This window comes from Bos taurus, chromosome 2 (assembly GCF_002263795.3).
Source record: "Bos taurus isolate L1 Dominette 01449 registration number 42190680 breed Hereford chromosome 2, ARS-UCD2.0, whole genome shotgun sequence".
Classification (NCBI taxonomy): Eukaryota; Metazoa; Chordata; class Mammalia; order Artiodactyla; family Bovidae; genus Bos; species Bos taurus.
In genome coordinates this window covers 38,417,550-38,444,966 of record NC_037329.1, presented here as the reverse complement: position 1 = coordinate 38,444,966, position 27,417 = coordinate 38,417,550, and the positions used below count along the sequence as shown (strand labels likewise).

Here is a 27,417-nt window from a genome sequence, read left to right as displayed (position 1 = left end):
GGTGCTGTTTGCTCAGCATTCATAGCTATAATTAAACAAAACCCTCTTAGGGTCTCTTCTCTGCAATAAACAGAACCCAGCTCAAAACTCAAGGCTGTATATTGTCACTCTGCTTATTTAACTTATATGCAGAGTACATCATGTGAAATGCCAGGCTGGATGAAGCACAAGCTGGAATCAAGATTGCAAAGAAAAACATCAATAACCTCAGATATGCAGATGACACCACCCTTATGGCAGAAAGCAAAGAAGAACTAAATGGTCTCTTGATGAAAGTGAAAGAGGAGAGTGAAAAAGCTAGCTTAAAGCTCAGCATTCAGAAAACTAAGGTCATGGCATTCAGTCCCACCACTTCATGGCAAATAGATGGGGAAACAGTGGAAACAGTAACATACTTTATTTTCTTGGGCTCCAAAATCACTGCAGATGGTGACTGCAGCCATGAAATTAAAAGATGCTTGCTCCTTGGAAGAAAAGCTATGACCAACCTAGACAGAACATTAAAAAGCAGAGACATTACTTTACCCACAAAGGTCCATCTAGTCAAAGTCAAGGTTTTTTCAGTAGTCATATATGGTTGTGTGAGTTCGACCATAAAGAAAGCTGAGTACTCAAGAACTGATGCTTTTGAACTGTGGTGTTGGAGAAGACTTTTGAGAGCCTCTTGGATAGCAAGGAGATCCAACCAGTCGATCCTAAAGGAAATTAGTCCTGAATATTCATTCAAAGGACTGATGCTGAGGTGAAACTCCAATACTTCGGCCACCTGATGCAAAGAACTGACTCACTGGAAAAGACCCTGATGCTGGGAAAGATTGAAGGTGGGAGGAGAAGGGAACAACAGAGAATGAGATGGTTGGATGGCATCACCAATTCAATGGACATGAATTTTAGCAAGCTATGGGAGTTGGTGATAGACAGGGAAGCCTGGCTTGCTGCAGTCCCTGGAGTTGCAAAGAGTCAGACACAACTGAGCAACTGAACTGAACTCAAAACAGACCAAGGAAAAGGGAGATTTTATTGAGAAAATTCATATTTTCCCCAGATCCCAAGAACTGAGATACAGGTGGGTCTCAGAAACAATTGGAACCACAGATATACCATGAGCATTCTCTATCTTCTGTCTTTGTTTCTCCATCAATCTGCTTCATGCCACCCTTTTGCTAACTGCTAATCTTTTGGTGGTGCTCACAAGTACACACAGGAAATACAATTGCCAACAATCTACGAGTTTGCCTTTCTTCCATTTCAAAAAGCAGCAAGAGTGAGTTAAATCTCTCTAGTTTAATTCCAGACTCCTTGGGAAGGACTATGCTGCTGCTGCTGCTGCTGTGTCACTTCAGTCACGTCCGACTCTGTGCAACCCCATAGACGGCAGCCCACCAGGCCTGCCGTCCCTGGGATTCTCCAGGCAAGAACACTGGAGTGGGTTGCCATTTCCTTCTCCAATGCATGAAAGTGAAAAGTGAAAGTGAAGTCGCTCAGTCATGTCCAACTCTAGCAACCCCATGGACTGCAGCCTACCAGGCTCCTCTGTCCATGGGATTTTCGAAGGCAAAAGTACTGGAGTGGGGTGCCATTGCCTTCTCCGTGGGAAGGACTATGATTGGCCCGTTTTGGGTTAAGTACCCAACCCTGAATGAATCAACTGTGTGAAAGGAATCACACTGTAATTAACTTAGCTCTCTTCATAACCATGTTCATTTAGATGGGAGGAACAGTCATAGAAAAGAATGATATTTTCTAGACTAGGGGTCCCCAATCTCTGGGATCTAATGCCTGATTATCTAAGGTGGAGCTGCTATAATAATAAATAAACGTAATGCATTTGACTCATCATGAAACTATCCCCCATTCCCCATCTGTGGAAAAATTGTCTTCCACTAAATGGTTCCCTAGTGCCAAAAAGGTTGGGGACCGCTGGTCTACACAAACCATATCAGTGTATCAAGATGCTTTCAGTTAGAAGTAAGAGGTTATTCATTATCTCACATAATAAAACAACTTGTCAGAAATTTGGTGAGTCTGAGATTCAAGTCAATTCAATTCAACCAATATATATTGAGCATCTGCTATATGCCAGTACTGCTTTATGTGTTGGAGATGGTTGAGTGAATACAGCAGACAAAAATTCCTATGGTTGGTTAATTCGGGAACTGAACAACATCAACAAGTTACTAGGGTTTATGTTTTCTGTTTTTGTTATCTTTTTTTTTTTTTTGAACTCTGCCAAGGCCAGCAAGTCAGCTGTCATAATCTCTGACAAGAGGCCTAGAACTGAGAACACAAATTTTAGTGACTCACCTGCTGCTGCTGCTAAGTCACTTCAGTCGTGTCCGACTCTGTGTGACCCCATAGACAGCAGCCCACCAGGCTCCCCTGTCCCTGGGATTCTCTAGGCAAGAACACTGGAGTGGGTTGCCATTTCCTTCTCCAATTCATGAAAAGTGAAAAGTGAAAGTGAAGTCGCTCAGTCATGTCCAACTCTTAGCGACCCCATGGACTGCAGCCTACCAGGCCCCTCCGTCCATGGGATTTTCCAGGCAAGAGTACTGGAGTGGGGTGCCATTGCTAATAGAGGAATCGTGAGCCTCGATTCTTAGCTGCTGTGTAATGCTGTTTATTCCTTTGGCCTGGAGGGTCCAGCCTCCCTGATGCTTATGGTTGCCTGATACCTGAACAGAATCGGGGATCTATGAGCTAGAAATAAGTGAGAAATGCTTCTAAAGAGGGAACTACTGTGACTTTTACAGCCTGTTGCATTGGGATTTCTTGGGGCAAATGTATCTCCAGGTCTTAAGATTGACCCCTTTATTTATTGGTTAGATGCTGTCCCAGAGGTCATGGTTAGGAGATCAGGAGAGAGCCTGGGTAGCACGCGCAGAGTCGAGGCACCTGTAAGTCAATGTTTCTATTTGCAAAGGCACTGACCACTACAGAAGGGGTGGTGCTTATGGCCATGCCACCGGGCAGTTTTCCTAAATAGAGAAGATTGATATGGCAAAAGCATACAAAGGCTGGAATATAGAGACTCTGGGATAAGTCCCTGTGATGGAACAGTCACAAAGTTCTTCAGGTATGTTGGGGCAACATTTTGGCAGACGTTGAGGAAAATTATCTTAATTTGGTTCTAACCAAGAAAGGTGCTTTTGAATCTCAAGTTCCCAACCTTGATTTAGGTGACCCTCTTCAGTGATGGAACTTAGGAACTTCTAGGGGGAAAAGCATAAATTTAAACAGAATTTAGATAAACTTAAATAATATAAGAGGAAGAGAAGGAGGAATCATATAGATAATTATTTCTATGAAATGCAAAGTAGAGGCATAATTTCCTATAAAAAGAACAATAAAGCTTCATATTAAGAGACAAGGAAGTCATCACAACAGCTGATAAATACACAGAAAAACTGAAAGTCGCTTAGTCGTGTTCGACTCTTTGCAACTCTATGAACTATATAACCTGCCAGGCTCCTTTGTCCATGGATTTCCCAGGCAAGAATACTGGAGCAGGAAGCCATTCCCTTTTCCAGGAGAACTTCCCAACCCAGGGGTTGAACCTGGGTCTCCCACATTGCAGGCAGATTCTTTACCACTGGAGCCACAAGAGAAGCCCAAAATACACAGAGAAAACTGAATCATATTTGCAATGAGTAGTGGCTACATGAGTATATGTTATATTATTCCCTATGCCTTCTTTTAATTTTTTCTGAAATATTTCATTAACAAATTTGGTATCATTTTGCTTGTTTGGAATCTGTCATTTGTAATTTGATGAGTGGTCATTAGCAGAGAGGTAGAGAAGAGAATCTGAGTTCTGGTGTCTCCCTCCTGCCAGAAGGAAGGGTCAGATCTGGGGTCCCTGATCTTAGATCATCAGCGATGTTCCTCACATCTTTGCAGTCACAGTGCTGCCTTACTCTCCCCTGTCCCCTGCTCCTTTGCCATTTCTTTCCCTTTATATTTGGGAATTCAGTTGCACCCTACAATTTGCCACTGTCCCAGTTGCACCAAGGAGTGGGTGTAGCAGAAATTCAATATCCACTGGTATGTGTCATTGTTCCTGAGTCAACTTTGCTTTTCAAAAACACAGTATGTTATTAAACAAAATCTTTCTTCAGTTCTGAACAACAGACTAGTGGTTGGGTTTTTTAATACAGATTTAAGAAAATAGTACACATGCCTAGTCCACTTAAAGGCTAATCACCTGCCAGGGTTTATTGAGAGTTGCTAGGGTGGGTTTCCTTTTTACCCCCTATACCAGTTTTTCAGTCACATAATGGCAACATTTTGCTATAAAAATGCTAACTTCTCTTCTGTTGTGCTTCTGCTGTTATTCAAAAACAGCCAAATGGATGTTATTGAAATCCGGTCCCAAAAAAGGTTGAAATTGCTCCCCAGCTGGGCCTGAGACCCTGTGTGCCAAATTTCAGCCTAAAGAGAATTCTTATATTTGAGTCACTGTGAGCAGCTGAAAATATGAGGTTTGGGGTGGAAATGCTAACAGACTCTTAACTATCATTTTGCAAACCATGTGATTATAACACAATGCAAACCTCCTCTGGAGCAACTCTCTGGCAAAAGCAACAGAAACAAGATGTCTGGGGCCCCAAGTTCTGCCTTTATAAGCTTCTGCCGGGCTAGCAGCAGGCAGGGAAGGCCTGACAGTGACAGGGACAACCTTTCTGTTTTTGCTGAGGTCAAAAGATGGGCCCCTCTGGTGAACTCCTGTTAAATAACAGAAGTGTGTACAGCTCATTCCTTTACAGGGCTCCTTGGAACACAGGTTTGTGGTCACCCTTGCTTGTTCTGAAGTGCTATCGCCAACATGGTGCTTGGTTCCAACCAGACACGAATTGTTTGCCACCTCTAGTCCCATTGGCTTAATCACACTTGCTCCCATTCCAACTTGGCAAAAATGCCTGCACGGCTTGGCCACTTGCTTCTGTCATCTGGCATTTAAACGTGGGCTGAATCTCTCCTCAGTAACGTCCGGGGCCACAAAGATGCTTCAGTTCCAGGCTTTGAACACATGTTCCAGGCGGCAAATGCCCAACCATAGATGGAGTTTCCATAGGCTGATCCATTCATGGATGGAGAGGCGATCAAAGCTTCTCAAGATCAGCCCCCAGGAGTGCTCTTTCCAGAAGAGTCCCTTACCACACCTCCTATAACACTCAGCCCTCTCCAGGGGTTGTGATAGAAATCTTTCCTCCCAAAGCTCAGTTAGCTAATCTGTTTCTGCCACTTAAAAAGCCAGGTCTACTTTGGGCAAGACATTTAACCACACTGAGCCCCAGTTTCTTCATTTATAAAATGGGGATGGTACCTGCCTTCTATCCAGTTGTAAGGATCAAAAAATGTGAGAGTGGTTCCTAAATTGCAATGCACTGTATGCATTTTTGGTAATGTTATTATCTCCAGAATCTCATTAAAATGTCAAAGTTCTGAGTTAAAACTATGGTTGAAATCAATAGGAATAGAAAAGATCTCCCATTTGAAATAGCAGGCCACAGGTTCTAAGAATCAATATTTATCAGATGCCTCATATTAATATAAGCTCAGTTCTCTGCCAGGGGCTACAGAGGATACACAGAAAGCAGAGATATAATCGCTAACTTTGAATATAATTTAGCAGGAAACATAAGATATTTGACAATTGGTGATAGGTGCTCTAAATACAGTATCAGGTCAGAAGTGAAGAGTGAGGAAGGCTAGAGAAATAGAGTTGGCTATTTCTATAGCCACGGGAGATTCTATCATTTATCAAGATCCCTTCTTGAGTGGATATGATCTTCCAGCCTCCGAGTAGTGTTAGCAGGTTTGCCAGTCACAATATCACTGTGTGATTATAACATAATGCAAACCTCCCCTGGACCAACTCTCTGATTACAGATGAGGGCATAGGCCCCAGGCTTGTCTACCGTGGCAGCCCATCCTTCTAGCTGGAATTACTGAACATGGGAATGGCAGGTGATCCAAATCAGGCCAATGAAAAATCTCTCCCACAATATTATAGTCTTTAGCAGAAGATGGTAACTAAGGGGAGGGCTTCAGCCATTTTGGTGTGTTACTCAGTTTTCCTGGGTCTCTCCCATGTATAATATGCTATTAAACTTTTGTGTGATTTCTATTTTAAAAAATCAAGTTACCAGAGGACCCAGAGCACGATAACAAATCAGTGAGATGCTGGAACTGGCTCACATACAGTACGCTCATCTCTCCCCAGATCCTCGTGTGCTCACATCATGTGGTAGCTTGAAATTGGCCATCGTGGGAATGTTTACACCATAGAAATTGGCAGATGCCTTAAGTCAGGTCTTTTTTTTCTTCCTCCTTGGAGAACCTCCCTAGTAAATGCTATTAAATATTTACCAGGATACCACCGGGTAACATTTTTAGAAATATTTAAAACAGTATATCACAGTAACCTTATAAAGGCAAGTATTTGGTGTGATGAACACATTCAGGAAATGAATACTTCTTGAGAGGTAGGAAAGGAATGTGATTCGGGGGGGATACAAAATGGCTTCAACTGATCTTGAAATGTTTATTTCTTAAGCTGAGAAACAGGTATGTGAGTGTTCATTATTTTATGCTCTATACTTTGTGTTTTTCTAAAATATTTAGTAAATGTTGAGATATAGAAGCCAGTGTTCTCATACAGTACAGTTACTTCGGTAAGTCAGGGGAGGCACCACACTTAGTCTCTATCCTTGAGCCATCCTACCAGCTTGGCAGTGATGGGGAGATCTGTGGTTCTCAGGTTTGGGGACTGAGTAGACCAGATGAATCTGCAGGATCTCTGGGGCTGCACCCAGATTCCATATTTAATTCTGAGGTTTCAGAAGAAAAAAGGAGTAAACAGCACAGCAAAGAGGTGAGCTGATCTGAGGGGAATCTTCCAGGTGCTTGTCATGATCATTTATGGATGACCCTTTGTGCTGTGCTGTGCTTAGTCACTCAGTCATGTCTGACTGTTTTTGACTCCGTGGACTGTAGCCTGTCAGGCTTCTCTGTCCATGGGGATTCTCCAGGCAAGAATACTGGAGTGGATTGCCATGCTCTCCTTCAGGGGACTTTCCCAACCCAGGGATCAAACCCAAGTCTCCCGCATTGCTGGCAGATTCTTTACCATCTGAGCCACAAGGGAAGCCCAAGAATATTGGAGTGGGTAGACTTACCCCTTCTCCAGGGGATCTTCCTGACTCAGGGATCGAACTGGGGTCTCCTGCATTGCAGGTGGATTCTTTACCAGCTGAGCTACTAGATGACCCTTTAGCTCTACCTAACTGACCACTGGGCTTCCCAGGTGGCTCAGTGGGCAAAGAATCCACCTGCAATGCAGGAGATGCAGGAGACTTCGGTTCAATTCCTGGGTCAGGAAGATCCCTTGGAGTAGAGCATGGCAAGCCACTTGAATATTCTTGCCTGGAGAATCCCATGGACAGTGAAGCCTGGTGGGCTACTGTCCATAGGATTGCAAAGTCAGACACGACTGAAGTGACTGAGCACACAGGCACAACTGACCGGTGCAGGCCACCCAGCGGGCTGGGGGTATATTTGGTTACAGGCAGCAAACAGAACTTACATTGTTTAAGTGCTTGTTTCTAGTCAACCTGGGTCATAAGAAAGCTTAGGTTCTTCTAGCGAGGGGCATGTGTAGGAAATGTTAAGGGTAGATTTACAGCAAGCATAGGTCAGGGGATTCTAGAAGGGGAAGAATGTCACTGGGGGGAAATGCCTTAGCATTTCTATTTTGATTTTTGGCTTGTTATCATTCCTAGGTGAGGTGGACCGAAGTGCCTATTTTATTGCCATTCCCCCTTGCTCTTGAAAGCAAGTTAATAAAGCATTTATAGGCTGATCTGGATTTTGTACCTTACCTGACCTCCTTCCTCCTCTTCCCATTTAGTGACACTTACAGTTTGCTAAACACACCATGCTGTTTCTGCACATGCTGTTCTCTCTGCCTGGAATCTACTACCCCACCCACAGTCCTTCTCTTTCTTTAAGCTCCTCCTGTGTGAAAACTTTCCTCCCACCCCTCCACATGAGCAGAGTTTCTCTCTTTCTCCTCGGGCCCTGCTCTTCCTGGGACACACCATGGCAAGGTAGTGACTGCTCATTGGTCCAGCTCCCCTGCTGTGGTGCTGAGCTGCTTTGTGACAAGGATCCTGTGTTATTTAATTTTCTATCTCCAGGGCCTAACACCCTCTCTTTTACTCTATCTTTTCTCTTCAAAACTGTCTGCTAACACCCATGCAGAATTTAACTGAAGGCAAGGAAGCAAGGCAAAGGGGGGTGGATATGCCAAAGACAAGGAAATGGACACTAGTTGGCACAAAATTCTAATCCCATTCATTTGTAGGACTTCACTTGACCTAGTGCAGTTTGTGGAAAATAAACCACCCAAGACACAAAGGCTGGAGGTATGCAGAAGGCAGGGGTGTGGGGATGATAGCAAAGCTCCTCATATCTCTCTTTCCCTTTCCTCTGTGAACTTCTGCTTTTCTCTGTCTCCTGACCTGGTCTGAAATCTCCTGAACTGTTGTCAATAGCTAGCTCTTTCAAGTGTGTGGTGCCCTGAATTCTGTTCTGAATACAACACTAGTAGGTTCCACTAATTAATTAAATTGTACTTCATAGACTTGGAGTCAGGTCGCTTGAATACAAGATGCAAATTTATGCAACATATGCAAATCACTCATGTTCTCAAATTCCATGAACAAAATCTGGTAGCCTTGAGATAAAAAAGCCCCTGCCAAGCATCATCTCTTCTAATTATTGCTTAATTCCACCCCCCATCCCCCTTTAACATTGAACTAACACTTTCAGTCTTGGCAGGAACTGGTAGACATACAATGAGAATCAGTTATAAACAGGAAGTTCCTTAAGGGCAAAGACCCTGTAATCTATTTATTTTATGTCCTCCAGTGGCTCCTAATATATATATACTATCAGGTATACATAGTCTTGCATGGTGCACTCTACCATCAGTCCTAACTACTAAATTAGGGATGATGCAGATAAAAGTCAGGAGCTCTGTTAGCTCTGCAAAGCATGGCAGCAGAATCTAGGAACAAGGAGATGGTGACGTGCCCTGTTGAATGTGGCTATAGAAATTCAAGTTAGTTAAACTTAAAGTATTCAAGTTCAAGGCTTCTCCGGTGGTCCAGTGGTTAAGAATCTGCCTTGCAATGCAGGGACACTGGTTGGACCCCTGGTCTCGGAAGATCCCATATGTTATGGAGGAAGTAAGTCCACAGGCCACAACTACTGAAGCCCACAAGTCTAGAGTCTGCTACGCAACAAGAGAAGCCACTGCAATGAGAAACCAGCACACCGCAGCGAAGAGTAGCTCTTATTCGCTGCAACTAGAGAAAGCCCACACAGCAACGAAGACCCAGCGCTGCCAAAAACAAAGTAATTAAAAATGAATAAATATTTTTTTTTAAATATTCAAGTTCAGTTCTCAGAATAGCCACATTTTGAGGGTCTAGTAGTTATGGAGGGCTGGTGACTTTCTTATTGGGCAGTACAGATATAGGTCATCTCCATCATTACAGAAAGTTCTGTTAGATAAACCTGCTCAAGATCTTTGTCCCTCAGATGTGGTCCGCTGACCAGCAATATAGTATCACCTGGGTGCTTATTGGAAATGTAGGATCTCAGGCCCTACCTCAGTTCACAGCAACAGAATCTGCATTTTAACAAAGTCCCCAATTCATTCACGTGTGTATTTGAGTGCAAGGCATCAGTCTACATCTAGAATAGAAATCAGGGATTCTCACATTTTAGTCTGCAGCAGAATCATCTGGAGGGCTGATTTAACACAGATTGCTGGGCAGCAAGTTTAGAGTTTCTGATTTAGTTGGTGTATTAGTTTCCTAGGGCAGTTATAACAAATGACTACAAATCAAATGGTTTAAAACTAGAGAAATATATTCTTTTTCCCAATTCTAGAGGCTAGAAGGCTGAAATCAGTGTTGGCAAGGCTATGCTCCCTCTGAAACTTTCCTTGGGTAGGAAAGAATCCTTCCTTGCCTCTTCCTAGCTTCCAGAGGTTTGCTGGCCATCTTTGGTTGGCTTGAAGGTGCATAACTTCACTTCCCACCTCCATCATCACATGGCATTCTCCTCTTGTGTATCTATGCCTTGTGTCTGTCTCTTCTTCTAATGACACCAGTCATATTGCATTAAGTTCCCATCCTACTCCAGTATGACCTCGACTTAGCTAATTACATCTTCAGTGACCTTATTTTACATTATTATGTACTAGGGGGTTAAGACTTCAACATTTCTTTTTGGCGGAGGGATATAATTCAATCCGTAACAGGCATCTAGGGTGAAATCTGATAATATGTACTTTTAACAACCTCTGAGGTGATGCTGTTGTTGCTCCAGGGACCACACTTTGAAAACCATAGGTTTAAAATATCTACAAAGCAGAAATACATAGAACTAAAAGTTGGATCATGTTATAGAAACAACTGTGTTCAACTTCCCAAATGTGCAGAATTCCATTTTAAAGCACACTTGAAAGATTGCCATCCAGCCTGTGCATGAATACTTCCAATGACAGGGTTCTCCTTACTAGCAGAACAGCCTTCTCCACAGCTATGCCTGTGAAAATTCACACCCTTTGAACTTCCTGAATATCTGATATATCTAGATATATCTAGATATTTGATGGCAACTGAATGTTTCAACATTGAACTCTACATTTCCTCTGTGTGACAGAGTTCCCAGAGTCCTCTAGATTCTGGCTTGCTCCAGACAGCAAGTTTTTAGGGGTGATAATCATGCCTCCCACTGGTTATGAATTAATTAGAAATAGACACAGGAATCCAACTGATGATGATCAAATAGCCAGGTTTATTTCCAGTACATATACAGTGGCAAGTAGAGCCTGGACCTTGACCATAATTAGCCTTCCTACGAAGCGCTACCTAATTGACTTCATATGACACAGTCAGATACAGAGAAGTAGGACGACTGAAGCAGGGCTTACCCTTAAAGCCCTACATTTCGTGCAGGGCTTTAAGGGTAAGTGTTATAGCTATTACCACAAAAAGAAAGGTACCACCATCAGGAGAGGGCCAGTTTCCCTCAAAGAGAAAGGAAAGCTACCTAGCTTCTCTTCCCCCTAAACTCACCCACCCAGTAAGACCTTCTTTCCCCTCTGACTAGATTTAGCATCTATATGGCATTCATCTCTACTATTCTCCTCCTTTCAAAAAGAGCCCTGATGTTGTTCACAAAAGCCCCTCTCTTTCATGTTGCCTAAATGTCTCAGGAAACTGATTCTATTTTCTACTCAAGCCAGTCAGAGTAATTCTAATCCCCTTGCAAGTGATTGGTTCAGAATGTAAGCTTAAGCCAATCAGTTCATGGTATTATCCTAGAGCCTGCTGTTGGGATGGGTGCAGGATACATATTAGCTTAATTAGACTGAAGGTGAGAACTTTTATTCACTGGTTAGAAGAGAGATTTTCTAATGAGGAAGCATTTTGTCCCAGGACAGATGGTAGCCATCTTCTAACCACAAGAGAGGGTTTGAAGAAAAAGCTTCTACCTAGAGGCCGATGCTGCTGCTGCTGCTGCTGCTAAGTCGCTTCAGCCGTGTCCGACTCTGTGCGACCCCATAGACGGCAGCCCACCAGGCTAGAAGAGTTCAAAGTGAGCAAAGATATAGGTCCCTCACTCCAGTTATGACATGTTTGCACTGCCTTTGAATTTATTATCACTGTTATGAATGACACTAAATTTCCTCATTGTTTAAGCTAGTTACATCAGTGTTGTTGTCATTTCCAGGTAAAATATTTAACAATAAAATACTCAAATATTATTCCCATAGGTTAGAAGTTGCCTCATGGAAACCTAAAGAAACAGAATTAAGTCTCCACCTACCAATGCTCCACTTTAATTAATTAATTCTGCTCTTAAAGTACGTGCCTTTCACTGGACAGATTATTCCAGACACAGTACTACCATCAGCTCCCAGGATCCAGCACTGTACCTACCATGGAATACACTCTTAAGCAATCATTTATTGAACATATGCAGCTGGAGACTGCATTAACATTTTTATCAGACACATAATAGTTGTCATATTAAGTTCCGATGAAATAAAACCCCTGGAACATTTTTATAAAAATTTATGTCAAGGCTGTCTGTCTCAACCCTGTATCTGAGCAGTTGCATTGTGTATGGAGTTTCTTTTTTTTTTTTTTGAAAAAAATTTAACTTAAATAAAAGTCTTGATATTTATTGCTGTTCAAGTGTTTCTAGGAGAGTCCAGCCTGTGTTGCACTCAGTTGAGACAATTTTGAATTGGGTCCCATCGTTTGTCAAGTCAGCTATTCTTCCTATTTTGGAAACAACTTCAAAAGAGATACACATTCCTTCTACATCTTCATATGAATCCAATAGCAAAATGTGGACTGAAACAGCAACAAGAAGAGAAGACCAACTCCAGGTTCATCCGTTTTTGCCGGAAGTAACCACTCTATTTCTCTCCTTGCAATCCTAACTTGGCTGGTAAAATAAGAATTTCTGCCCTTCCAGAAATGTCAGGATTATAATGTCTGCCACTTTTAGCCCACTCCATCTACTTCTAACCATGCTTGGTGAATTTGGGGGAAGGCACTGCAAATGCTGCCTGAATCCTTTCTGAGTTCTTTGAAGTTTCTCTCAGTCTGTCTGCTCAGGACACATTAAATCTCTTCCACCAAGCCCTGAGCTGCCTCCTAGGGGGAAACCTGCAATGCTCCAGTTAAGCCCATGACTGGACAGAGTGTTGGAATATTAGGAATGATTAGGGATTAGATTGTGGGCACATTACCAACCATAGTCTCCCATCAGTTTTGGCAAAAACAAAGCTGAGAGGTTTTTTCTCTTTTGGGTTGACATTTGCATTTACTTTTCTGTTGCTTCAGAATTTATACAGGTAAGAGCAACTTATTATTAATAGACAATTAGCAAAGCTCAAATCTTAGCACTCTACATTTAATTGTCTGATGACTTCAAATCCTTCAAGATATATAGCTATTGAGGCCTTCAAATGAATCAAAATTAAACCAGGTCTATGGAGAAGGCACTGGCACCCCACTCCAGTACTCTTGCCTGGAAAATCCCATGGATGGAGGAGCCTGGTAGGCTGCAGTCCATGAGGTCGATAGAGTCAGACATGACTGAGCGACTTCACTTTCACTTTTCACTTTCATGCATTGGAGAAGGAAATGGCAACCCACTCCAGTGTTCTTGCCTGGAGAATCCCAGGGATGGGGGAGCCTGGTGGGCTGCCGTCTATGGGGTCGCATAGAGTCGGACACGACTGAAGCGACTTAGCAGCAGCAGCAGCATCATAGTCCCCTACTCTGACAATATAATACTCCAACTCAAAAGGGAAAATAAGTGAATTTGGTATGACTTATTTTGAGCAAACATCATAATTTGAAATGATTACTTTCTTAGTTTGGACTTGTTATAACAGACTACCATAGACAAGGTAGCTTAAACAACAGAAATTTATTCCTCACAGTTCTATTTCACCTTTCCTTATTTCATACAGACCCACTCTATTGCTCTGCCCCCACCCTCCCATCTTACCAGAGCTAAGTGACTAAATCTGGCTGATGGAATGTGAGCTTAAGTAACATACACCACTTTTAGGCCTGGCCCTTATGATCTCTCCATTGCCACCTCCAACGTCTTTCTGGTCTGGGTAGCAGAAAGCAAAGGACTGCAAAGTCTAGACAATGATTAGAAGAGCCGATGATGGAAGGAGCCGGGATCCCTGAGTTACCACCTAAGGAGAGCTGCCAAAAACAGCTCTCTGGCCAAAGAACACCTGGCCACCTTAGACTGGGTAAGAAGCAAACTTATCTTAAGACACTGTAATTTGACGTCTTTTGTCTAATGACTAGTTTTAATTACACTGCCTGATTCAGATGTCTCACCCTTCTTTCTCATGCAACACATATGCCTCCCAGATGCTTATAACTGAAGTAGGGGAGGAGATACAAATAATGGCTGAGATTGAATTTCTCACTGGCTCAATGGGATCCTGAAAATTGCATTTCGTTTGACTTAAAGAAAATGCATTACTTGGAAACAAGATTTGACAACATAGACTAAGTTTTACCTCATTTCTCTACCCGAATTCCTTTTTCTTTCCGGAAAAGACATAATTGAGGAATCTGACCTCTCTGAGTGACAAGATTCCCCATCATACACCTAAAAGCAATTCTTTCCACCAAAGTAGGTGTCAGCTTCCTGAAGCCCCACACCCATCCTTTTATTTTCAGCCCCTCTCGGTCCTTCAAGGGTATGGACATGACCTTAGAAGTAGCTTATGGGTAGCGAAGAGTTAAACCTTTCTTTCAGGTCTTTAGCTTCTTCCGTCATCTAATTAGATTGAAATTTGAACTTCAGGCTGCTCAGCTGGTCTCTAGTAGTGCTGCCACTCGAAACACTGCCCACCACACATGTGCTTTTGACAGCAAGAGCCGCTCAAAAGCCTCTCCACGCCTCTATTTCAGGAATAATCCAAGGAAAGGGCTGATACCTGTGAAAACTGAGTGCTGAGGTCCTCTCTGTCCACCGCTTCAAACGAATAACTACCCTCAGCCTGCATTTATTTTGTGCTATAGCTCTTCTTTTTCAATGAAAAGTCCCTGTTCTCTATTCATTATAAGAATAAAGAGCTTTTCAAGTGTGAGTTGCTAAACCCAGAAGGGAACAGAGCTATTTTTAAGAGGGTTTCAACTCTGAGCTGCTGCACCAGGCCAGCCTGCCAGCCGCGGAGGTCTTCCAGGGAGGCTGAAGGCAATCACAGCCTCTCTTTAGGAGAGGACATTCAGGAAAGAAGTTCCTGGGGCAGAAGCATCCCAGCTCTCTGGCCCACAGACAGCCCTGGTGCCTTCATACCTGGCTCCTCCAGGCAAAACCACGCAAGGGGGTCGGGGGAGTAGTTTTTATTCTCACTCATCTGAGGTTTGCCTGCTGCCTTAGGTTTCTCACATGCACTTCCTCCAAATAGGAAACAATCTGCTTGATTCTCATCCGGGAGCACAGGGAGGAGGGGGGCGCCTTTATGTCCTCTCCTATCTTCGTCAAGCCATATGCAACTGGCAGCCACCACGCTTCTCTCTGTGGGAAGAGGATAATCAGAGCCGGATTCCGAATGAAAGGGGAAACATGCAGAGTCGCCTGCCTCCCATCCAACAGCAGTGGAATCCTTGTGGCCCAGGCCAGGCCAGAGCTCTTCTGAAGTCAGTGTACTTGAGGGGCAGAGTCGGGCTCACAGATTTAGAGCTAGAGGACCTGGGTTCAAGTCTCACGTCTGTTCCCTCAGGGTAAAAGGACAATGTTACCATTCTTTCAGAGGTGTTGCAATTGAGGATTATCCATCCTCTTCTTGGGTACAGAAGGGTTTGTAAACTCTGCCATTTCACATGTGTATTAATCATTGATCCAAAGGCTTAGATATGCACTCTAATTTATTTCAAGAACAGAAAACGGTGCTGCTGGATGACAGAGGAGATATTGTCAGTTTGATAGAAACTATTAATGATTAGGGCTTCCCAGGTGTGCTAGTGGTAAAGAACCTGCTTTTCAATGCAGGAAACATAAAAGACATGGGTTCAAAGGGCATGAACCCACTCTAATATTCTTGCTTGGAGAATCCCATGGAGAGAGGAGCCTGGTGGGTTATGGTCCAGAGTTGCAGAGTCGGACACACCTGAAGCGACTTAGCACAGCAGATGTTAATGATTCAGTAGGACTGAGATTATGTTTTCTATCTCCCCATCACATTAAGTTTTCCACCATAGAAAAGGGGTAGGGAATTAAAACTATTTCATTATTCTGGTAGCTGCTGCTGCTGCTGGTGCTAAGTCGCTTCAGTCGTGTTTGACTCTGTGTGACCCCATAGACGGCAGCCCACCAGGCTCCCCCATCCCTGGGAGTCTCCAGGCAAGAACACTGGAGTGGGTTGCCATTTCCTTCTCCAATGCATGAAAGTGAAAAGTGAAAGGGAAGTCACTCAGTCATGCCCGACTCTTAGCGACCCCATGGACTGCAGCCTACCAGGCTCCTCCGTCCATGGGATTTTCCAGGCAAGAGTACTGGAGTGGGGTGCCATTGCCTTCTCCGATTCTGGTAGCTACTGGGAATAAAAGATTGAATATATGCTAAAAGGTGATACGGAACAAAAATGCTTAACTAATTTCATGCAAAGAATGGCTAAAGAAAATAGAGAAACATATTTGATTATGATGCACCTAGAACCATAGAGATATAGAGCTTACAGAGATATAGAGCTTACAGAGATATGTTTCTGTAAAAGAAAAATTTTTAAGAAAAAAATAATAGGAAAAAATACAGGCAAAATACAATGATTAGACCTAAGGGCAGAGAGTGCATATACATGGAGGTGATAAAGTTATAAAGATGAGGCAACCAATAAGACTCTGAGCTTCCAGGAGGCCAAAGCAAAAAGGGAATATGATGTTACCAAATTTATATCCTATATGAGGAACCCCCTACTGCTACCAATGCCTTATCCTTTTTTATCATAAGACTTATAAGCATAGATATTTATCTTCAGGAAGAGAATACTTAGGGAGTTTCATTATGGTCTTCTTTGTGTATTTGATGGGCTGCCAAGTACAAAAAGGAAAGATTGCTTTGGGTAATTCCAGACCACAAAACTAGAATCAATGAGAGTAAGTTAAGGAGAACAGATTTTAGTTAAAAATAAAGAACTTTCTAACAATTAGAGTTGTCCATAAATGGAATGAACTGTCTGGCAAAGAAGTGAGCTCCCTGTTACTGGAAGTGATCAAACAGAGGCTGGCTAACCATCTGTTAAGGATAAAAAGGATTTGTGCATAACGAGAGAATTATGCAACAACATAATACAAGATTCTTCATGACAGTTTTATTTATAATCATAGGAAAGAAAATAGGATCAACCTACATGCCCAACAATAGGGGATTAGTTAGATTATTTAAGGTACTCTCACACCATTTGTTTTTTACAGATTTTACATAGCAATAAAATAATGATATTAAAAATGCTTATAATCTATCACTAAGTTAAAAACAGTCTACACAAAATAACATATATATTGTGATTCCATTTTGTAAAGAAAATTTCTGTATAGAAAAATAACTCTAAAGAGTGCATACAAGAAAACATTAAAAGTAATTACTATGAGTGTTTGAATTATGGGTGATTTTCCTTTCCTGGGGTTCTCACAGTTTTCCAAGTTTTCTACTTCAAGCATTTACCACTTATGTTATTAGGGGGAAAAGTAAAACAAAAAGAACTCCCAAAGAGTCTCTTATTAACTAGTAGTTTGAAATATATAATGTCTATAATTTTTTAAATCTAATATCTTATAATTTTAATTTTAAACAGGTTAATTTTTTTCTCTTATAAAATAACTTATCTTTTAAAAAGATTTCTATCAAATATAAACACCTCCCTATGAAAAAAATTGACTTAAATTATCAGGTTTTGGCATAAAATCTAATGCATTTCTGATTGCTATGGTCATTTTCATCTGAAGTCTCTTTTGGAAATATGTGGGATATAAATTTAAAAGTTTGTACATTAAAGTAGAAACAGCTTAAGAATTGGAGTCAGACAACCCAGGGACTCAAATTTTGGCTCTGTTGCATACCAACTCAGTTTATTCAATTTTAATTTGGGATAATAATAACAGGTAAGATTTGTAGAAGATTCCCTATGTGTCAGGCACTGTTTAAGTGCTTTATGTGCAATGGAATCTTCAAATCAATCCTCTGAGGTGAATTCTATTCTTCTTATTTTTCAGATGATAAAATTAAAGTGCAGAAAATTTCAATATCTTGCCCAGGCAGACAGCTAGAAAGTATGGAGTGCAATTTCAATGTCAGGCAGTTCAACCTCAGAATCCAGGGTGTTAACCATTATGCTACACTGCCTTACAGAATTGTGAAAGGACCGAGTAAATCAGTAGATGTAAAGTACCAAGCAGAAAATTGGGGCAATCATTATTAAGTTTCTCCCTAAACTTCTCCATAGCTCTTTGCTCCAGAAAGACTTTTAATTATCTTCCCCAAGACTGCATTCAATCAACACATTGAGGGAAGTGTGGCTCTGTGGTAGGTAGTCTTATGAGTGCGTTATCAACAACACTCATGTCAAACTTGGGGAGATCAGAAATCATATCCCACAGGACTCTATTCTGGGACTGATTCTTTAATACTTCATCAATGATTTACATGGATAGAACAGAAAATAAGCTCCTAGAGCTGACAGATGATACATGCTGTTAGCAGATGACACCCATCGTCAGTTAGGAAGGCGGGCATCCAGGACAGGATTAGAATTCCAAATGGCCTGGCAAGATGGAGAAGAGGTGGAGGCAGAGAGAATGAACTTCATTAGCAACTAGCACAGAGTAATATGCTTATTAAGAGGGAAAACATTATATACTCGCATAACAAGGGCATGACTTAACAATGAATGATTGTTGCTGGAAAGAGTTAACGGTTAAAGTTGCTCACAAGCTGCTGGAAATGAGACAGAAAGTTGAGTATGATTCTGGAAATGTATGAAAAAATAGGCCTAGGTGGGGGTAAATAATTTTTCCTATACATGCCATATTTTAAAAACTCTTTTCAAGTGCTGTTGTTTTCCCCTTTTTCTTCATCAGTGTTCTGGACATCTTGGAAAAGGTATACGGGAAGCAACAGAAATCCTTACAATTGCAAAATAAAACCTGAGGGGATAGGAACCGAGAACTTTTCAATGAAGAAGACAAGAATTGTTGACAATTCATGTAAGAATTCTTGATGAAGCAGCCTCCGTGTGTCAGTCTGTGCTGGGTGCTGAGAGACAAAGACAATCAGATCTGGCCTTGAGAAACTCAGAGACAAGAGGGTAATCACTGTAAAGTTTATGAAGACTCTTATTTAGTACTCTGATATTTGTATGATTCCTGGCTAACTCCTACACCTTTCCTGTATCTCCCCTTTCTTCCCTTCTTTTCTCATTTCCTTTTCTCTATTCTTTCCCTTCGCTAGACTTTAGGTCTGTTATTGGAGCCCACCAGCATGCCAGGAGTAGCTGGGAGTATTCAGTGGAGCCCCATCTGAGACTCTGCCAGAACACAAAGCCTCTCTCTTCGTACATTTCAAGGTATTTCTATAAATTTATCTTTCACTCTACATGTACTCCAATAAAATTGCAAGCAATAAAGTAAGGCTGGGAGAGAGAAAAATAGGTTCCCAGATGGCAAATAGATCAGTTTGGCTAGAGAAAATGCTAGAGTAGACATATTATGAATTTTATAATATTAAGGAATTTGAACTTTCTCTTGTTGATGACAGAAAGTCAATCAAAGTTTGTGAGAAAGGGAGTGACAAGATCAATTTAGGGTTTTGGGAAGAGTAATCTTATTGTGGTAGACAGAATGGGTTGTTAGGAGACATTCTGGAGGCAAGCGTCTCATCAAAAGATGGTTATTATGCTATAAAAAATAAGGACCAGGCAGTTAGGCAATCGGAAGAGTTAGAAGAGGCAGAGACATATAGACATAAGAGACACTGTAAAGGAAAAATCAATATGATTTGGTGCCTAAATAAGTACAAGCATCAAAGGAGCAAGGAATTGAAAACAACCCATAGGTGGTAGACAAGGGGATCTGGGAAATGAAAATATCATTAACCAACATGGGGCAGTGGAAGCTGAAGGTGGCCTGTGGTAAGGGAATCAATGCTAGACAGCTTGTCTTTGTGCTGATGGAACATATAAACAAAAGTCATATATCCAGCAGGGAGCTAGGAATAGATTTCCTAGGTGATCCTCCTCACAGAGGTAATAGGGTGTTTTAGACACCTCCACCTGTATATCCCACTGACACATCACATTCTACGTGCCTAAAACTTAGCTCGACTGTCATTCACAAGCACAAAGCTGAATTTACATTTCTCTTCAACGTTAGTCATGCTTTTAAACACCCAGGCTACTTAAACTCAGTCATTTCTGGTTCTTTAACCTCCCACCCTTTCTGCTCCCATGATCAACTAGTCACTCATTGCTTCTGAGAGATCAATATGCTGTACATCAATTCCTATTGTCATAATCAAAGCTTGCGTGATTTATTCCATTAACTATCACACAGTTTTATAATAGGTTTTCTTGCCACATAGGTCTGTATTTTTCCACTATTTACAGATTGAAATTCAGAGTCTTCCAGGAATGAACATACCTGTCCAACCTGATCCCTGAGAAGATCTATACATACCCAAGGTGAAAGCTCCACCTCCTTGCCTTTCTTTAATGATGCCAGGCATTTCTATGCCTGGGGTGCCTCTACTGATGCTGTTCCATTATTTTGGAATAACTTTTTCCACTCAAGGATAGTATCTTTCACAGTTCTGAGTCACATGCCAGTCCCATTGTGAGGGCTTCCTGACCACCCATTGCTTGTCTCTCTTCACTCTCGCTGCTTTTTGTGAACGCAAGAGCCTGAACCAGGAGGTGGGAGTAGACATGGGAAGAAGCAAAGGATGCTATAAAAATCCAAGCAAAGCATTGTGGGGAAGCAGGCACAGAGAAGGGAGAAGTTCAAGATAAAATGACGGTCTTGGTCAGCCCTGGCTGACTGGGGAGAATTATAGAGAGGAAAAAAAAAAAATTTACTTGGGCTTTGAGTTTGTTCTAGAGTTGAGATACCAGCAATGAATCCAAATTGAGCTGATAATTTAGAAGTCTTACAGAAATAAAAAAGGGTGGTTGGGCTAGAGAAAAACATTTGGGGTTTATATGCAAAGAGATAGTACTAGATGCATGGGGAATCAAGGAATGGAAAAGATCTCCAGAGAAAAGTCTGTCAGATAGAAGGTTGAAGACAGAGCTACAAACATATTACCAATTTCTAAAATGAGAGGAAGATATTCAACTAGCAAGAGAGCCAAAGACTGGCTACTGAGGAAATATTACATATTTTACATTTCTAAAAGGCAAGCTTTTTGTTTGTTTGTTTTTAACCTTTTATGGGAACCTTTTTTTGACCATGCTGCATGGCTTGTGGGGTCCTAGTTCCCCAGCCAGGGATTGAACCCAGGCCACAGCAGTGAAAGCACCAAATCCCATAGGAAACTTTTAATTTCTGAGATGTTGTGCTTCTGATTTATGGAAACTGCTGGTTCTCTGCTCAAATTGGATCCCTTTTAATTACAAATCTTGATACTCAGTGGTATGAAACTTAGTATTCCAATATTACATGAGGATATCCAAATAAAACCAACAACCACCAAATATTAGGCTGTAGAATTTAAAGCGAAGTGGGAGAGTAGGGGCTGCTTTTCACATAATCTGATAGCATATTGGGGGTAAGGTGGAGGTCTAGAATAAGATGTGTTAAAATGGATTCGATTTGTCCAAATCACAGGTTTTGAAAGAACTTCTGTTTAGCACAGGGGATCTTTGTTGCTTTTGAGGAATTTCTTGAAATAAAAATATTATAAAAATACATGCTTGTTGTCAAAATAACTCAAGCAATCCATATAAAAGTAAATATGACAACACCCTAGTGAGATTCCCTGGGTATCTAGTGGTTAGGACTCTGTGCTTTCACTGCTGAGGGCCCAGGTTCCATCCCTGGTTGGGGAACTAAAATCCCACAAGCTGTAAGGCATGGCCCAAAAAAGAGAAAAGCCCATCACAATAAACAGTGTGGCATATACCCTTTTAGGCTTTTCAGAATACACACACAATCATATATGCATGTACCTTTTCTATATGTAACATGTCCCATTCCCACCATCTAATTTCCCCTAAAAATAACATGCTATAGCAATGAACAGGTAGCACTAGTGGTAAAAAAAAAAAAACCTGCCTGCCAATGCAGGAAACCTAAGAGATGGGGGTTTCATCCCTGGGTTGGGACGATCTCCTGAAGGAGGGCATGGCAACCCACTCCAGTATTCTTGCCTGGAGAAGCCCATGGACAGAAGAGCCTGGCAGGCCACAGTCCATAGAGTCTCAAAGAGTTGGGCAGGACTGACGTGACTTAGCACACACGCATAGCAATGAACAATTACATTAATAAACATTTTATTTGTACAGCATATCCACACACATTATATTTCACATGCATTATCTACTGGATCTTCACTCCGATGTTCGAAAGTCGGCAGGGTGGGGTTATTGGTGTCATTTTATAGACAATATCATTTATCTAAAGTCTCAAAGCTACTGTGCTGAAGAATTTACAGGTGGACTTGGGTCATCCATCCCAAACAACATGTTTATTTCCTATATCACGTGGTTTCCCACAGTGGGTTTTGCATATCCAGGTCTCCCCAGCCTCAGCCAAAGTGTTCTACAGAGTTTATCAGCTTACAGCTTGAATTAGGATACTTCTGAACATCACCACATGGCTGCCTAGTAGTTTTCTTGATATGGGAAAATGTGGCCTTGTCAGCTTGATCTGCTAAGTATTTGGGTTACAGGTTGAAAGTGATGACAATGGAGGGTACAGTGAAAATTCTACAGAACCCTACACTGATGTCCCTATATGTAACACTGATATCGTTGTATGTAATCCAGCTAATAAATTATGCTGAAAATGGGCACATCTACTATTGAACAATGTGTTATTAAAAAAAAAAAAAAAAACACAGGCCCCAAACAGAGTCACTTAGGATAAGCCCCATATCACCATCAGTTCAGTTCAGTTCAGTCGCTCAGTCATGTCCGACTCTTTGCGACCCCATGAATTGCAGCACGCCAGGGCTCCCTGTCCATCACCAACTCCCAGAATTCACTCAGACTCATGTCCATCGAGTCAGTGATGCCATCCAGCCATCTCATCCTCTGTTGTCCCCTTCTCCTCCTGCCCCCAATCCCTCCCAGCATCAGAGTCTTTTCCAATGAGTCAACTCTTCACATGAGGTGGCCAAAGTACTGGAGTTTCAGCTTTAGCATCATTCCTTCCAAAGAAATCCCAGGGCTGATCTCCTTCAGAATGGACTGGTTGGATCTCCTTGCAGTCAGTCCAAGCGACTCTCAAGAGTCTTCTCCAACACCACATTTCAAAAGCATCAATTCTTTGGCAATCAGCCTTCTTCACAGTCCAACTCTCACATCCATACATGACCACAGGAAAAACCATAGCCTTGACTAGACGGACCTTTGTTGGTAAAGTAATGTCTCTGCTTTTCAATATGCTATCTAGGTTGGTCATTACTTTTCTTCCAAGGAGTAAGTGTCTTTTAATTGAGAGTTAATTACTGTTTCTGCTCTCTCAGAAATGGAATCTTAAACCAGTCAGTCAGGAATCTCCTGATCATCACTAGTTAGGTAATCTGTTTGATAGATCCCCACCATGCCCTAAAGAAAATAACCTTGTAACAACCAACTCTCTCTTTTGCCTAACAAAAAAGGGCTGCTCCTTTCTGCATATAATAACAGTCTTTTTGGTATAGCTCCTTGGAGCTCCTTTCTATCTGCTCAATTGAATGTTGCCAGATCCAAACCCATTTTTTCTCAAATGAACTCTTAAAATTTTTAATACATTTCAGTTTATCTTTTAACAGCTCTAATGAGAAATTTGAGAGGAAAGATACAAGAAGTAGTGTAATGGAAAGAGCACTTCTATATTTCATTTCTGAGAAACATATTTTCCCCCACATTTTAATACCTGAAAATAGGCATTCATCTTACAAACCCACGGATCTTTGATTCGGTAAAGAGCAGTACATGGAGACTCGTTAAAACAACTAAATTCTGGTCTAGACTGCATTTCCCCATCTTGGGCAGTGTTGTGAACATGAAGTGATGTATGTCATGCACAATACAGACTATACAGGATGCTGCTAATGATAACCACCATTTATTGAGGGTTTACCCTATTCCAGTTACTCTTCTTTGCACACTGAGAGGATTTTCTCATTTAATCCTCACAGTGACCCTCTAAGAAAAGTCCTATAAATATCTCAGTTTTATAGAAAAGCAAAGTGAGATTTTAAAAGTTCAGATGAATATGGCTATAGGTTAAAAACTGGTAATAGCAAGGCTGGGGGTTGAACAAGGTATGAGGCCAGGGACTCCCAAGTACTATTGACCTACCTGTGACCTATGACTTCACTTCATCATCCTTTTATTTGCCTTCATCCTTTCCCATTCCTCTGCAGGTTTACTAGCTGATTTTGATTTGTGATAAACTCAGATGCCTTCAGGATTATAAACATAGACCTGGTGAGGGATGGCAGACATTAGGGATGATGAACAACATGATTCTCAGCCAGGACACCACACACACACACACACACACACACACACACATGCATACCACACCACACACCACATACCAGACTGACTTTTGGATGACCTTTCCACAGCAGCAAAAAAATTAAACAACACATCAAATTTATCAAGTCCCCAAGGAAAACAATAGCAACAACAAATTGGACTGGCTCTATAAAAAGTAAAACAAATTAAAGTTGTTAGAAATCCTTGAAATCTCAAAAAAAAAAAATGTACTGACTTCAGCTACCTGGTTCAGGAACTTTTGCTAAGTTTCAAAGTGTTCATAATAATATATATTCCAAGTGGATTAGAATGAAACCTGAGAAAAACTTCAATAAAGCGAAAAGAGACACAAAAAGAAGAGAAGCTAGCTCATAATGAATCTATAACATCCCAGAGAGGAGGTCTTCAAAATGGCATTTTAATTAATGCCTCCTACCAAACAGAAGGTATTTTCTTTTCTCTCTCGCATCTTTCTCACGCATCAGTTTTGTAGATAGAGGGCCCCATTTTACAGATTACACAATTGAGGCTCTAGGGAGGGAAAAACTTGTCCAAGGGCTTCCAAGCCTCTGCTTTTCTAGTACACTTTACGGGGGCAGAGGCAAAGATACTGTAAGCAGACAGGGTAGAGGGTCCTCAGAGAAAAAGAACCAGGCAGTTTTCTTGATATTAGAGAAGCCAATTTTGGCCTAAGCCAGTCTGTGATGTAGCTAGAATATTAAAAAGCAGAGATATCACATTGACAACAAATGTCCATCTAGTCAAAACTATGATTTTTTTCAGTAGTCATGTACAGATGTGAGAGTTGACCATGAAGTAGGCTGAGCGCTGAAGAATTGATGCTTTCAAACTGTGGTGTTGGAAAAGACTCTTCAGAGTCCCTTGAAATGCAAGGAGATCCAACCAGTCAATCCTAAAAGAAATCAACCCTGAATATTCATTGGAAGGACTGATGCTGAAGCTGAAGCTTCAATACTTTGGCCACCTGATGCGAAAAGCCAACTCATTGAAAAAGACTCGGATGCTGGGAAAGGTTGAAGGCAGGAGGGAAAGGGGACGACAGAAGACAAGATGGTTGAATGGCATCAGTGACTGAATGGACATGAGTTTGAACAAGCTTTGGGAGAGAGTGAAGGACAGGAAAGCCTGGCGTGCTGCAGTCCATGGGGTTGCAAAGAGTTGGACAAGCCTGAGCAGCTGAACAACAACAACAAAAAGAGTCCCAATTCCTCCTTAAGAGATATACATCACAATCTGATACATAGTTTTGAGTTCTGCAGGAACTAAGGGTCCCACCCAAGTGGAGGACTATAACTACATGCAGAGACCACAGACTCATCAGAACCTACGATATGATGATGGTGACATTTTCTGACCCTTGAGACTTCAGTCAACTAAACCCTGTCAATCTTTTCCCCAATTCTATGCTGAATTCTCCTCTGCTCAAGCCCTTTTATCAGTATGCATACACTGCCCAAGCCCCCTTCATGGATATGCATGTACCTTTAGCCTAAAACTTCTCCAATTTTGCAATACAGGGAGACTGCAATTTTGCTGCTCTGGGAAAGGGCCCCAGTGATCGCCTTACTTCCTGCAAGTAATAAATCTTTCCTTCTCCTGATCTTTGGCTGGATACCAAGCAAGAGGCAAACTCTGTTTTTGGGTAACAGTATCATGAAGCCAATGATGACCCTCAGTTGTTCTTTTCAAAGCCTCAAATCTGACTGTATTCATGGTTTGTGTTCTCTTTCTTAAAGAGAGCCCTCCAAATTGTACAAACACTGGGCTCCCCCAAGCCCTGGGTCCACATCTGTATGGGACTCAAAAGTCTATGATAACAGCCAACTTAGGTAAGTCAGCCTCTGACTCCAGCTCTCTCTGGAGAGAAGAGAATGCCTCGGATGCCAGGATCTGCAGCCAGATCCAGGACAGCGGGACTATAGACATCCTGCATTTCTCCTGGAGGCCTTCTCTGTCAATGTAGTGATTAACTCTCCTGTGCTGGCTCACCACACAGAGATGCTTGGAGGGCAAGGTTGACTATATTTTTACAGCTTTGGTTTCCCTATTAATTGCGAAGTTGGCCCTAGCCTACAGGAAATAAGATGCCAAAAGAAAGGGGAATGGATCTCTTCCAGACCTCTACAAGACTCAGATTTACCAAACCAGGAGCAAAACCCCTTTTTAGCATTTGAAAGGGAAGGCAATTGTATTACTAAGCCTCACTCAACCGCCTCCAGACTTTTCTCAGCCAGAGAACAAAGGGAAAAAAGCAAACACCACTTCACACCCTTATTCACTGGAGGTTAAAAGAGACCTCCCACTAGACAAAAGTCCTTCTAAAGGTCAACTTGGGAGTGTATTGAAGAGGAGGGCACTGGCCAGGGAACAAAATGTCTACCATCTCTCTGAGGCGGGCTGTTTCTGTTTTCCTTTCAGCACGTGCATGGGCTACATCTGTCAGAATTGGACATTTTCATCCTGATTTGCTTGCTGGTGGCCAAATTACACTTCCTTGGACCTCAGTCTTTTTCAGATTCTTGATTCCCATTGAACTAAGAAAGAAGGGGTACCCTGAGCCAGGACAGCACCCTGGGGATGATTATTCATTCATATGCATCAAGTCCACAGCTCTCATTGATGTGTACAATGTGTCAAACGCTGTGCGAGGTGCTGGAAGGATGTAACAATGCAAAAGCTGAAGCAGTGCCTGAACTCTTCAATCCAATGGGGACAGACTGCTGTTAAACAATGAAACACACACACTCCGTTGTCAAATACAACTAGTCATGTCCGACTCTTTGCGACCCCATGGACTGTAGCCCACCAGGCTCCTCTATCCATGGAGTTCTCCAGGCAAGAATATGGGAATGGGTTGCCATTACCTTCTCCAGGGGATCTTCCTGACTCAGGATTGAACCTGGGTCTCCTGCATTGCTGGCAGATTCTTTACCATCTGAGCCACAGGAACATGATAAAGGTTTGAAGGAGCACAGTGTGCAAAGTGAGCTTAGCATGAGAGTGGCTGACATCACATGGGTTGTAAGAGAGGGGAATTCTTTGAGGAAGTGAAGGAGTTCTCTATGCAGTAGGGAGGTGGA

At 41.9% G+C, this 27,417-nt stretch overlaps 1 long non-coding RNA gene across 2 annotated transcripts in view; it reads left to right on the top strand.

The window, feature by feature from the left end:
• LOC101907729 (uncharacterized) overlaps positions 1–27,019 on the top strand; it is a 48,827-nt gene extending 21,808 nt beyond the window's left edge. Inside the window, exons 1-4 of one of the 2 annotated variants that reach the window (XR_003030734.2) lie at positions 12,292–12,499; positions 18,711–18,937; positions 19,081–19,195; positions 25,100–27,019. This is a non-coding gene — a long non-coding RNA (uncharacterized lncRNA). Of the gene's footprint in view, positions 1–12,291; positions 12,500–18,710; positions 18,938–19,080; positions 19,196–25,099 lie in introns of those variants that run through there. The other variant, XR_804827.4, reaches the window with a different exon arrangement.
• Positions 27,020–27,417: the final 398 nt, after the last annotated feature.